An 11091-nucleotide genomic window follows, 5' to 3' on the forward strand; every position below is an offset into this window, starting at 1 on the left:
GATTATTTGCTATATCTATTTGATTGCCATATTATTTGCTTTTACTTGATAAATTTGATTTATTGCATAATTTGGCATATTAAGTTTTAAATTTCCAAAATTAGTTTAAATTTCCAATTCACCCCCCTCTTGGAAACATATCTTGGGTTAACAGTACACACCAGGTCGGATGACTGACTCTATCTGGTATGGTCCTTCCCAGTTCGGCCCGAGCACTCCAGCTGCCGGATCTCGAGTAGCCAAGAATACGCGTCTTAACACCAGATCTCCCATTCCGAATTTTTGATCTCGAACCCTCTTGTTGAAATATCTGGTAGTTCGTTGCTGGTAAGCAGCGTTTCTCAGCTGGGCCTCTTCTCTTTTTTCTTCAATCAAGTCTAAGGTTTCCTCGAGCTGAGTATGGTTTGAACTTTGGTTGTAAATCTGAGTTCGGATCGTTGGGATTTTGACTTCTATGGGCAACATTGCCTCGCAGCCGTATGCTATAGAGAACGGGGTATGTCCTGTCGAGGTTCGAGCCGTTGTCCTGTATCCCCAAAGGACTTGGGGCAATTCTTCGGGCCACCGTCCCTTTGCTTCCTCCAACTTTTTCTTTAGAGAACTCTTGAGAGTTTTGTTCACAGCCTCGACCTGGCCATTCGCTTGAGGGTGAGCCACTGATGAAAAACTCTTTATTATACCGTTCTTTTCACAAAAATTGGTGAATAGGTCGCAATCGAATTGGGTTCCGTTGTCGGATACGATCTTCCTCAGCACTCCGTATCGGCACACGATGCTCTTTACAACGAAATCAAGGATTTTCTTTGAGGTTATAGTTGCCAATGGTTCAGCCTCCGTCCATTTTGTGAAGTAATCCACGACGACTACAGCATATTTCACTCTGCCTTTGCCAGTCGGGAGAGAGCCTATGAGGTCGATGCCCCATACCGCGAAAGGCCATGGGGATGTCAACAAGGTCAGCTCGGATGGTGGGGCTCGAGGTATCGTGGCGAATCTCTGGCATTTGTCACATTTCTTCACATACTCGAAAGAATCCGCTTTAATGGTTGGCCAGAAATATCCCTGGCATATGATCTTCTTGGACAGGCTGTGCCCCCCAGTGTGATCTCCGCAGAACCCTTCATGAATTTCTTCAATGACTTTCTTAGCTTCGGGAGGGGTTACACACCTGAGTAACGGCATGGAATATCCCCTTCGGTACAGCCTTCCATCCAAGATTGTGTAATGGGGAGGTTGATACATCAACTTTCGAGCTTGGTTCCGATCTTTTGGAAGAACTCCATTTTCGAGATAATCAACTATCGGGGTCATCCAGGTCGGCTCTGTTTCGATCATACACACATCTTCCTCTTCTGGCTCGTTAATGCTAGGCGCTGATAGGTGTTCTATGGGTACGACATTCAACTCTTCATTTTCGGCGGACGTTGCGAGTCGAGCTAAGGCATCTGCATTTGAATTCTACTCGCGGGGAACCTGTTCGATTGTATAGAATTCGAAACACTCTAACGCTGATTTTGCCTTCTCCAAATAAGTTGCCATTCTCGTGCCGCGAGCTCGGTATTCACCCAAGATTTGATTAACCACTAGCTGGGAGTCACTGTAGCAATGTATAGCTTTAGCTTTGAGCTCCTTAGCTATGCGAAGTCCCGCGAGTAAAGCCTCGTATTCGGCCTCATTATTCGATGCTTTAAAGCCAAATCTTAGGGCAGAATGAAATCTGCTTCCTGCGGGGGGTAACCAAAATGATCCCTGCCCCTGCTCCATTTTCATTTGACGAGCCGTTGACGTAAAGTTTCCACAGCTCGTGGGCCGTGGTTATTACCTCGTCGTCGGCTATACCCGTACATTCCACTATAAAGTCCGCCAATGCCTGTGCCTTAATGGTCGTTCTTGGGGGGTAGGTGATCTCGAACTGTCCGAGCTCAACAGCCCATTTAAGAAGTCGACCTGAAGCCTCTGGTTTAGATAGGACTTGTCTAAGTGGTTGATCTGTCAGCACATGGATGGGATGAGCCTGAAAGTAGGGGCGGAGCTTACGGGATGAATGAATCAGGCTGAGCGCGAGTTTCTCCATCAGTGGATATCTTGACTCTGCCCCCAGTAATCTTTTACTGATGTAGCAAAAGGGTCTTTGCACCCTTTCTTCTTCTCGGACGAGCACTGCACTTATCGCGTGTTCGGTAGTTGAAATGTATAGGTACAGTATTTCCCCCGTTTCAGGTTTTGACAGGATGGATGGTTCCGCAAGGTGCTTTTTGAGCTCCTGAAAGGCCAGCTCACATTCCTCTGTCCATTCAAACTTCTTACCTCCTCTCAGCAAGTTGAAAAATGGAAGACCATGATTTGTAGACTTCGAGATGAATCTGCTTAGGGCCGCCATCCTGCCAGTCAGACTTTGAACATCCTTGTGACTTCGAGGTGAGGGCATGTCAATCAGGGCCTTGATCTTGTCGGGGTTAGCCTCGATTCCACGGGAGTTCACAATAAAGCCCAGAAATTTTCCTGAAGATACCCCAAAAGTGCACTTCTGAGGATTTAACTTCATGTTGTATTTCCTGAGCACGCCAAAGCACTCTTCGAGGTCATCAACATGGTTCTTGTTGAGTTGAGACTTTACAAGCATGTCATCAACATAAACCTCCATGTTGTTCCCTATTTGTTATGAAAACATCATGTTTACGAGCTGCTGGTATGTGGCTCCAGCATTCTTGAGCCCGAATGGCATGACATTATAGCAATATAGCCCTTTATCCGTGATGAAGCTCGTGTGTTCTTGGTCGGGGGCATGCATGGGAATCTGGTTATATCCAAAATAGGCATCCATGAATGACATCAGGCCATGCCCCGCTGTGGCGTCTACGAGCTGGTCAATCCTTGGTAACGGAAAACAGTCTTTTGGGCAAGCTTTGTTGAGATCTGAGTAGTCAATACAGGTTCGCGACGTCCCATTGGGCTTCGGGACCAAAACTGGATTGGCTACCCAGTCAGGGTAAAAGGCGTCCCTAATGAAATTGTTTGCCTTTAACCTGTCAACCTCCTCTTTCAGTGCTTTCTTCCTGTTTTCGTCCAGCTGTCTTTGCTTTTGTTGCTTCGGGGGAAAGCTTTTGTCTATGTTTAGTGCGTGGCTTGCTACATTCGGGCTTATCCCCACCATGTCTGAGTGCGACTACGCGAAGACATCCTGGTTTTTCTTCAGAAAGCAAATTAATTGCTATTTTGCCTCATCTTGGAGGTGTTTTCCGACCTTCACTTTCTTCGAGGTATCAGTTTCTTCGAGCTGAATTTCTTCGAGCTCCTCCAAAGGTTCGAGGTCAGCTTTCTCCTCAATCCTCGGATCAATCTCCTCGTCAATTTCTAAAACTGTTCCGTCTTTGTTTTGTATGATAATGAGTGCTTGAGCATTTGTTTGTTTCTTTCCCCTTAAGGAGATGCTATAGCATTCTCTCCCTGCCAACTGGTCTCCTTTTAATGTCCCGACTCCGCTGGGGGTCGGGAACTTAAGGGCTAGATGCCGTACTGATGAAACTGCCCCCAGCCCGACCAGGGCGGGTCTCCCGAGCAGTACATTGTAGGCGGATGGTAAGTCTACTACCACGAACTCCATTATCTTGGTCACCGAGACTGGATAGTCTCCCAAGGTCACGGGGAGCTCAATGGATCCTATACAGGCAGTTCCTTCTCCTGAAAAGTCGTACAAAGTAGTTGCACATGCTTTCAGGTCACGAAGGGAGAGTCCCATCTTCTCTAGGGTTGCTTTGTAAAGGATGTTGACTGAGCTCCCATTATCTATGAGAACTCGGTGAACCCTTTTATTGACTAACTGAAGAGTAATGACCAGCGGATCATGATGAGGGAACTGAACATGAGAGGCGTCTTCCTCGGTGAATGTTATTGGCTGTGTTTCAATCCTCTGGCTTTTTGGTGCCCTAGGTTCGGGTTCATAAGGAGACCCGTCCCCTGTCTTCAACTCGTTAACATACCTCTTTTGGGCATTCCTGCCCCCTCCTGTGAGGTGAGGCCCTCCCGAGATGGTTATTACATCCTCTCCATCAATCGGCGGGGGCCTGTCCTCTTCCTGAGCTCGGGAGTTATTGTTTTGCGTGGTTGGAGGCGCGACTACTCTCTGGCTCGCAGCCGCCTGACCAGTACTCTGGTTTTCGACATAATGCCGGAAGTAACCTCTCGAGATCAACCCTTCGATCTCGTCCTTCAGTTGTCGACATTCATCGGTTGTATGTCCGGTGTCTCTGTGGAACCGACAATATTTACTGGAATCCCTCTTGGATTTTTGATTTCTCATCGGGTCAGGGCACCTAAAGGGGACCTGGTTCTCATTAGCCAGGTATATGTTCTCTCGAGACTCATTGAGCTCGGTGTATACTCTATACATGGAGAAATACCTCTCCCCTTTCTTTTTCTTTCCTCCCTCAGCTTCGGGGTTACTTCCTTCGTTCTTTTTCCTCTTGGAGGGGTTCTCCGAGGCAGGCTTTGGTGCCGCTGGGTCCGTCGAGGTTGAGGCAGAGTTGATGTTTATCGTTGTAGTTTCGGACTGGGAGGTCGGTTTGAGCATCGACCTCGCTTCCTCTACATTGACAAACCTCTGCGCTCGTCTGTTAAACTCGGTTATTGACCTTACCGGTTTCCCTTGCATGTCGTCCCAAAGGGCACTTCCCGGTAATACGCCAGCTCGGATAGCCATGAGGTGTCCACTGTCATCCACATCCCGAGCTCGGGCTACTTCCAGATTAAATCTTGTTAAGTAACTCTTCAATGTTTCGCCCGGTTGCTGCCGGACGTTAGTTAAGGTGGACGCTTCTGGTCTGACCCCTACCATTGCTTCTTAAAGTCTTTAGACAACTGCTCCCATGAGGTTATTTAGTGTCTCTTATACTTTTCGAACCAACTTTTGGCAGGTCCTGCCAATGATGTTGGAAACAACATGGACCTGAGCTCGTAACCCACGTTACTGGCTCTCATGATAGTGTTGAACGTGTTCAGGTGACTACACGGGTCGGTCTTTCCTTCAAACGTAGGGACGTGAGGAATCTGAAAACCTTGAGGAAATTGAGTGTCAGAAATATGGGGAGAAAATGGCTCGAGCTCCTCATCAGAGTCCTCATATCGACCATTTCCTCGTTCATTCTTTAAAAGCCTAAAGGCTCTTTCGAGCTGATCGATTCTTTCTTGGACTGGGTCAGTAGGAGGTGCTGTCTGGAATTGACTGTCATTGATAGTGATTCCAGGCTCGCGTCTTCGCAAGGGATCTCTACGCTTATTCAAGCGATCCCTCAGGTCCGGATTTGTTTGATCTCCATTCCCCCGACTCTGATTCAGATGATTTCACAGGTCAGGACGATTCTTGCGACTTCCAGTATTCTTACGACCTCGGTCGTGTTTACTGACAGACCTGGTCTCTCCGGACTCCTCACTGGTGAAACTCATTGCTCGATTATTTCGCGATGGATTCTTTCCACGTCGCTTCGTCTCCGCAGTGCGAGACCGAGACGTCTGACTTCTCTCAGATGGAGCGCCTCTCCGCTCCTGGAAAGTCTCCCTGTTTCCTTGTCTTTCCCCCGCACGCCCTTGATCCTGATCTCGAACAGGTTGAGCGTTTCTGTGTGGGGGCGAAGGATATCTTATGGGTGACGGAGGGAACTGTATAGGAGACGGTGGCTGCCACCCTTGTCACGGCCTAGAGGGTCCAGAATTTTCCCGAGATGGGTCAGTTGCATCCGGTGCGCTCCCAGGTACCTGAGTCCGAGCCTCTGCAGGGGTTCGGTTATTCTCAGCTCCTGTAGGCACTTCCACAGGCGGGTTAGGCGGGACCCGAGCTCGAGTATTTCTCTGGGGCCTAGGAGGAGCGGATGGCTCTGCTGGTGCCGGAGGTTGAGTCGGCCTCCTTGTGGTAGCATCCTTTCGTGGACGCCCGCGGGGCCTCCGGGGAGGAACATGTACGTCCCTTGGAGGAGGAACTTGGCTTTCGCGCGGAGGCGGGGGCTGAGCCACCTACGCCTCTGCGGCTATCCTTGTCAACTCTCATTCCGTTTGTTGGCTTCTGCCAACAGCTGCTTCAGTTGTCAGTTTTCAAGTTCCACAATAGGAACGTACTGCTCAGGATTGTAGTACATATCCTCATCTCTTGGTGGAGGAGGTGGTCCTCAGGAATCAGAGGACCCACTTCTCTCTTCAACATCTGGGTTCTCCATTGGTTGTTTTCCAGGACGTCTTGGGTAATTTTCCTCAGGGGTGTTCTGATTGTTTGTGGCCATGATTTCCTCAGGGATGAATGCTTAAGGCTCTCAATGAAAGCACCAGACTGTTGACGCCGTTTTTCGTCAAACAGTGAAAGAAGAGCACATAAACAATAACTGATGATGGCCAATTGAAATAAGACAATATAAACACACGATTTTTACGTGGTTCAGCAGTTAAATCTGCCTAGTCCACGAGTCTCTGTTATTAAACTCAAGATTATCTCTGAAAATTCTTTAAGCATGAATTCTTCGGAGTTTTCTCTCAAGGTTCAGAATTTCGGTCCTTTACAATGGTGCATGGCCTCTCTATTTATAGAGAAGATCGAAGAATACTATCCCACATATTTTGGGTAGTTACTCTTTTCGTGTAAATCAAATAAATGGCTTTAAATGCCTATAATCAGATATAAAAGGAAACGTCCCCTGAAGACCAGGGGACGTATAACTGACCAAATAATATCCCACGATTCTAGAGGATTTACAATAATAAATGAGGATTACATCTCGTATTTATAACACTTGTAGATATTCAAGGTGGTTATTACATATCTCTAAGGCTTTAGCTTCCCAGGTTTCCCGTCATCTATCGAGCTAGAAACATCTCCCGAGGCCACATGGCTTTCGAGATCGTATGTGCGTCGAGCCTGGGACCCCTGATCTGAGGTCACCCCTGAAGATGAGAGCGTCCCCGGAGCTATCTTTCGAGATCATGAATACTTCGAGGTCGTCTATGTCCTGCAGGCTCGATATTTAATCCTGGAGCATATTTCCAACCTTAAGAGTCCACTTATTTGCGAATCCAACTTTCGTGGTCATATTTAACATAGCTCGAAATCTGGGTGTAACAGCCTCGATGAGCCTCGATGGACCTCGATAAAACCCTCACATAAAGGGGAAATGGCTACCTCGATATGCCTCGATGGACCTCGATAAAACCCTCACATAAGAGGGGAAATGACTACCTCGATGAGACTTGATGGTCCTCGATGGACCTCGATAAAAACCTCAGACTTTAGGAACAATGGGTACCTCGATGAGACTCGATGGTCCTCGATGGACCTCGATAGAGGCATAAAACTTAATTTATGTAGTGTATGCCTTGATGGGACTCGATTGGACTCGATTGACCTCGATGGGTTGGCCTCGATATTTGGATAGTTTGACCTCGATATGAATCAATATTTTGCTGTTTTATGTTGTAGTTTAACTTTTTGACTTTTTTTTTTTGTTTTTTTGTTGCAAATTCGACTGTTTCCATATTTGTTGCATTCAATGGTGTTTGGGAACTCGAAAATAGGGATTGGATTTTCAGGGATGCTGAAAATCAAGTTCTGCCCGTGGAGAAGGGTGTGACGTATGAGCAACTGCTTGAAATTCTGTACGATGAGCTTGAAGTGGATAAATGTGTGCATGACTTGAAAATTGAGGTCCCGTACACATGCCTATCACAATCCGTCAAACCTACCGTTATAAAAAATGATAGGCATGTGCATGCATTCATTGGCATCAAAATCTGTAGAGAAGCTGATTCCTCTATGTGTGACATTGATTAAGAAGGGAGGTATAAGAAATGCATCGGCTTCTGCCAGCGTTAATAAAGAAGTTCGATTTGAAGAGAACATTTCTCCTCCATGTCATGGTTTCAAAGGAACTCAAGGTGACGTTGGAACATGTGTTCCCGAGAAAAATCCAGACGTCATAGTCCATGATGATATCCCAGTTAGAGATCCGCCATATTTGCATGACACGGTGGAGTACAATCCCTATGGCTACGATCCTTATGTCAACGAAGATCCTGTTGATGATCCAACAGATGTTGGTGGGCCAGATGTTAGGGAAGATTTGCCAACACAGAGTTCAGATGTTATGGTAGATGAGGAGCGCAGAATAGAAGATCGGCAAACACCTGGGACCAGCAGTAGTCGTCCAGGTCCAAGTAGAACCGATGATAGTTTTTGATAGAGTTCTCCATTGGACTTAGGTGAAGATCGTAGAACATGGAGTGCTCCCATGTTCACCAAAGAGGATATAGAGGCCTCACATCAACATCATTCCTCAACCAGCAAAGCTTCAGGAGAATTGCACCTTGGCAAATTCTTTCAGAACAAGCTTGAATTGAAAACCAAAGCATCCATATTTGCGATGAAGAATAATTTTGAGTTTATGGTGAAGAAATCTGGGACTGATGTGCGGTACATTACCTGCAAGGATCTTGATTGTGGTTGGAGATTGAGGGGTAAGAAAAAAATGCGATCTGAAATGTTTGAGATTACTGTATACAACGAAGTACACCGTGGGTTGTTGGACACCTAATCAAGAGGAAATTTTCTATTGATGGTACTCGGTACATGGAAAACAACATAAAGGAGGACATGAAGCACCATTTTGGGGTCGAAATGAGCTATGAAATGGCATTGAGATGCAGAGAAAAGGCTCTTATGTATGTCAGAGGGACACCTGAGGAATCATACTCTAAGTTACCTGGATACCTGTGTCAGTTGGAGCATAAGAACCCAGGTACAATTACTGATTTTGTAACAGAAGATGGTAATTTCTTGTATTGCTTCTTTTCACTCGGTGTTTCTAGGCGTGGTTTCCAGTACTATCGTCCTGTAATTTGTGTGGATGGCACATTCTTGAAGAATAAGTATGGTGGCCACATGCTCTGTGTTGTTGCATTGGATGCAAACAACCAGTTGTTTCCAATTGCGTATGCATTGGTGGACAGTGAGAACCATAACTCTTGGACTTATTTCATGAGAAAATTGAAGGAAGCCATAGGGGATGTTGAGAACCTTGCTTTTGTATCGGACAGGCATAAAAGCATTAATCATGCTTTGGAGCTTGTGTTCCTAGATGCCTATCACGGTGCATGTTACCATCACATCTGTATGAATGTGGTGGCAAAATTCAAAACTGACCACGTGCAAGACATCATGGGGTGTGCAGCGTACGCATTTCGAAGAACAGAATTTCACAAGTTCTTTGACAAGATTAAGGTAATTGATCGGCCCATTGCTCAATATCTAGAGGGAATTGGCTTGGAAGGTGGAGTAGCGCTTATTTTCCTGGTAACCGATACAATATCACGACGAGTAACTACACAGAAAGTTTTAACAATAAAACAAAGGAGGCAAGGAGCTTTCCAGTCGCCACTTTTCTTGAATTCATAAGATTCACTCTTCAGTCTTGGTTTGTAGATAGACGTGAAAGAGCTGCAAAAGCAACAACTGTGTTATCACCTTAGATGGAAAAGGATTTGAAGCAAATAGGTGATAAAGCAATTTTCCTGGATGTCCAAGTCCTTGGTCGTCACGAATTTCTTGTGGTCGATGGTAATGGTGATGGTGAGGTGAACTTGGCCACAAAATCATGCTCTTGTGGCATGTTCCAAACCATTGGGATACCCTGTGTACATGCTTTTACTGCAGCCAGAAAAATAAGCATAAACATTTACTCATTGTGTTCCCCTTACTATAGAATCGAGGCATTAAGGGACACTTATAAAGATACTATTTACCCTGTAGGGAATGAGGATGAATGGGTAATCCTTGATCACATCAGAGATATGGTTGTCGGCGTCCCCGTTGAGAAAACCCCTGTAGGAAGGCCCAGGAAGCAGAAAGTGGGTAGGCGAAAGAGAAATCGCTATGCTTCACGCGGGGAAAAGATCGTCAAGCCAGTTAAGTGTAGCAGATGTGGTGGTAGTAGGCACAATAGGAAGTCATGTAAGGCTAGGATTTAAAAATTTTTGTTATGTAATTATTCAATTGATTTTGCTGCATTTATTATATGGAGTACTTCTTCTAATACTTTGTTGGTTTTGATCTAAATATATGCATTTATTATTATTTAGCTATCGAGGTAGATTTGGTTTGACCCATTGAGTTTTGTCGAGGCAGACACATTATATAAATTTAGTAGTTTTTTATTTAATAACTTTTTCAAAAAATATTTTTTCATAAAAAATAATTTACAAAACTAACTATATGTTATACTATACAAGATGTGTATCAAGAAAATGTAAGGAGCATCACACGGACAAATTCTGATAGAATAGGTCCACACACCACTTGGTCCTGAAATGCTGGATGTTCTCATCGATAACGGTATCGAGTGGTAGCCTGGCAACCAAATGCTCGATATGTTTGATGGCAAACACACCACAATCCCCACTGCATATAATCGATTTTGTGTCAATACAAGATAAAAATAACTTTGATATTCAGTTTTCAAAATACACTAATTTAATAGGGGAATACCTTGTCTATGTCTGAGGACACTCCTCCGGAGGAATACGACAATATGAAAAAGGCTTTGCGTCCTGCTTAGGAGATACCTAGAGGTCCTCATGGTTGTCAAACATGCCAGAACACCATAACAATGAAGGCAACAATAAGCACCAAGCCTTGATCACTTCCTCCAACAGAGTCGGACTAAGCATGCTATGGTTGGAATCATAAATGTTGATGCACCACGTTGGAATGGAGACTTCAATGGTGATCCAATGTGCGACTTCTAGACGTGCAAGGCAAAATATACTTCACTCGTATTTTTCCATGATACGAGGAATTGATTATCATCACCCTTCAACATTTTTAGCACATCGTCGTCCCATGTATACTTAGTGCCGGTCTCTCTGAAATGATTCCAACGACCTAGGCACACTTGGGGGAAGGTGGTGTTCATGATCGCAGCATCCTGCCGAAATGCAGCATGATAAAAGTGGCGTCGGCGGTGTAGCATGTGCAAAGCGGCATCAATATGCTGAAAAAACATGAAAATTCGTTAGTACCATAAATATATTTTAAGATTGAATTGAAAACATAAATGGAAT

Source organism: Humulus lupulus, chromosome 5 (genome assembly GCF_963169125.1).
Source record: "Humulus lupulus chromosome 5, drHumLupu1.1, whole genome shotgun sequence".
Lineage (NCBI taxonomy): Eukaryota > Viridiplantae > Streptophyta > Magnoliopsida > Rosales > Cannabaceae > Humulus > Humulus lupulus.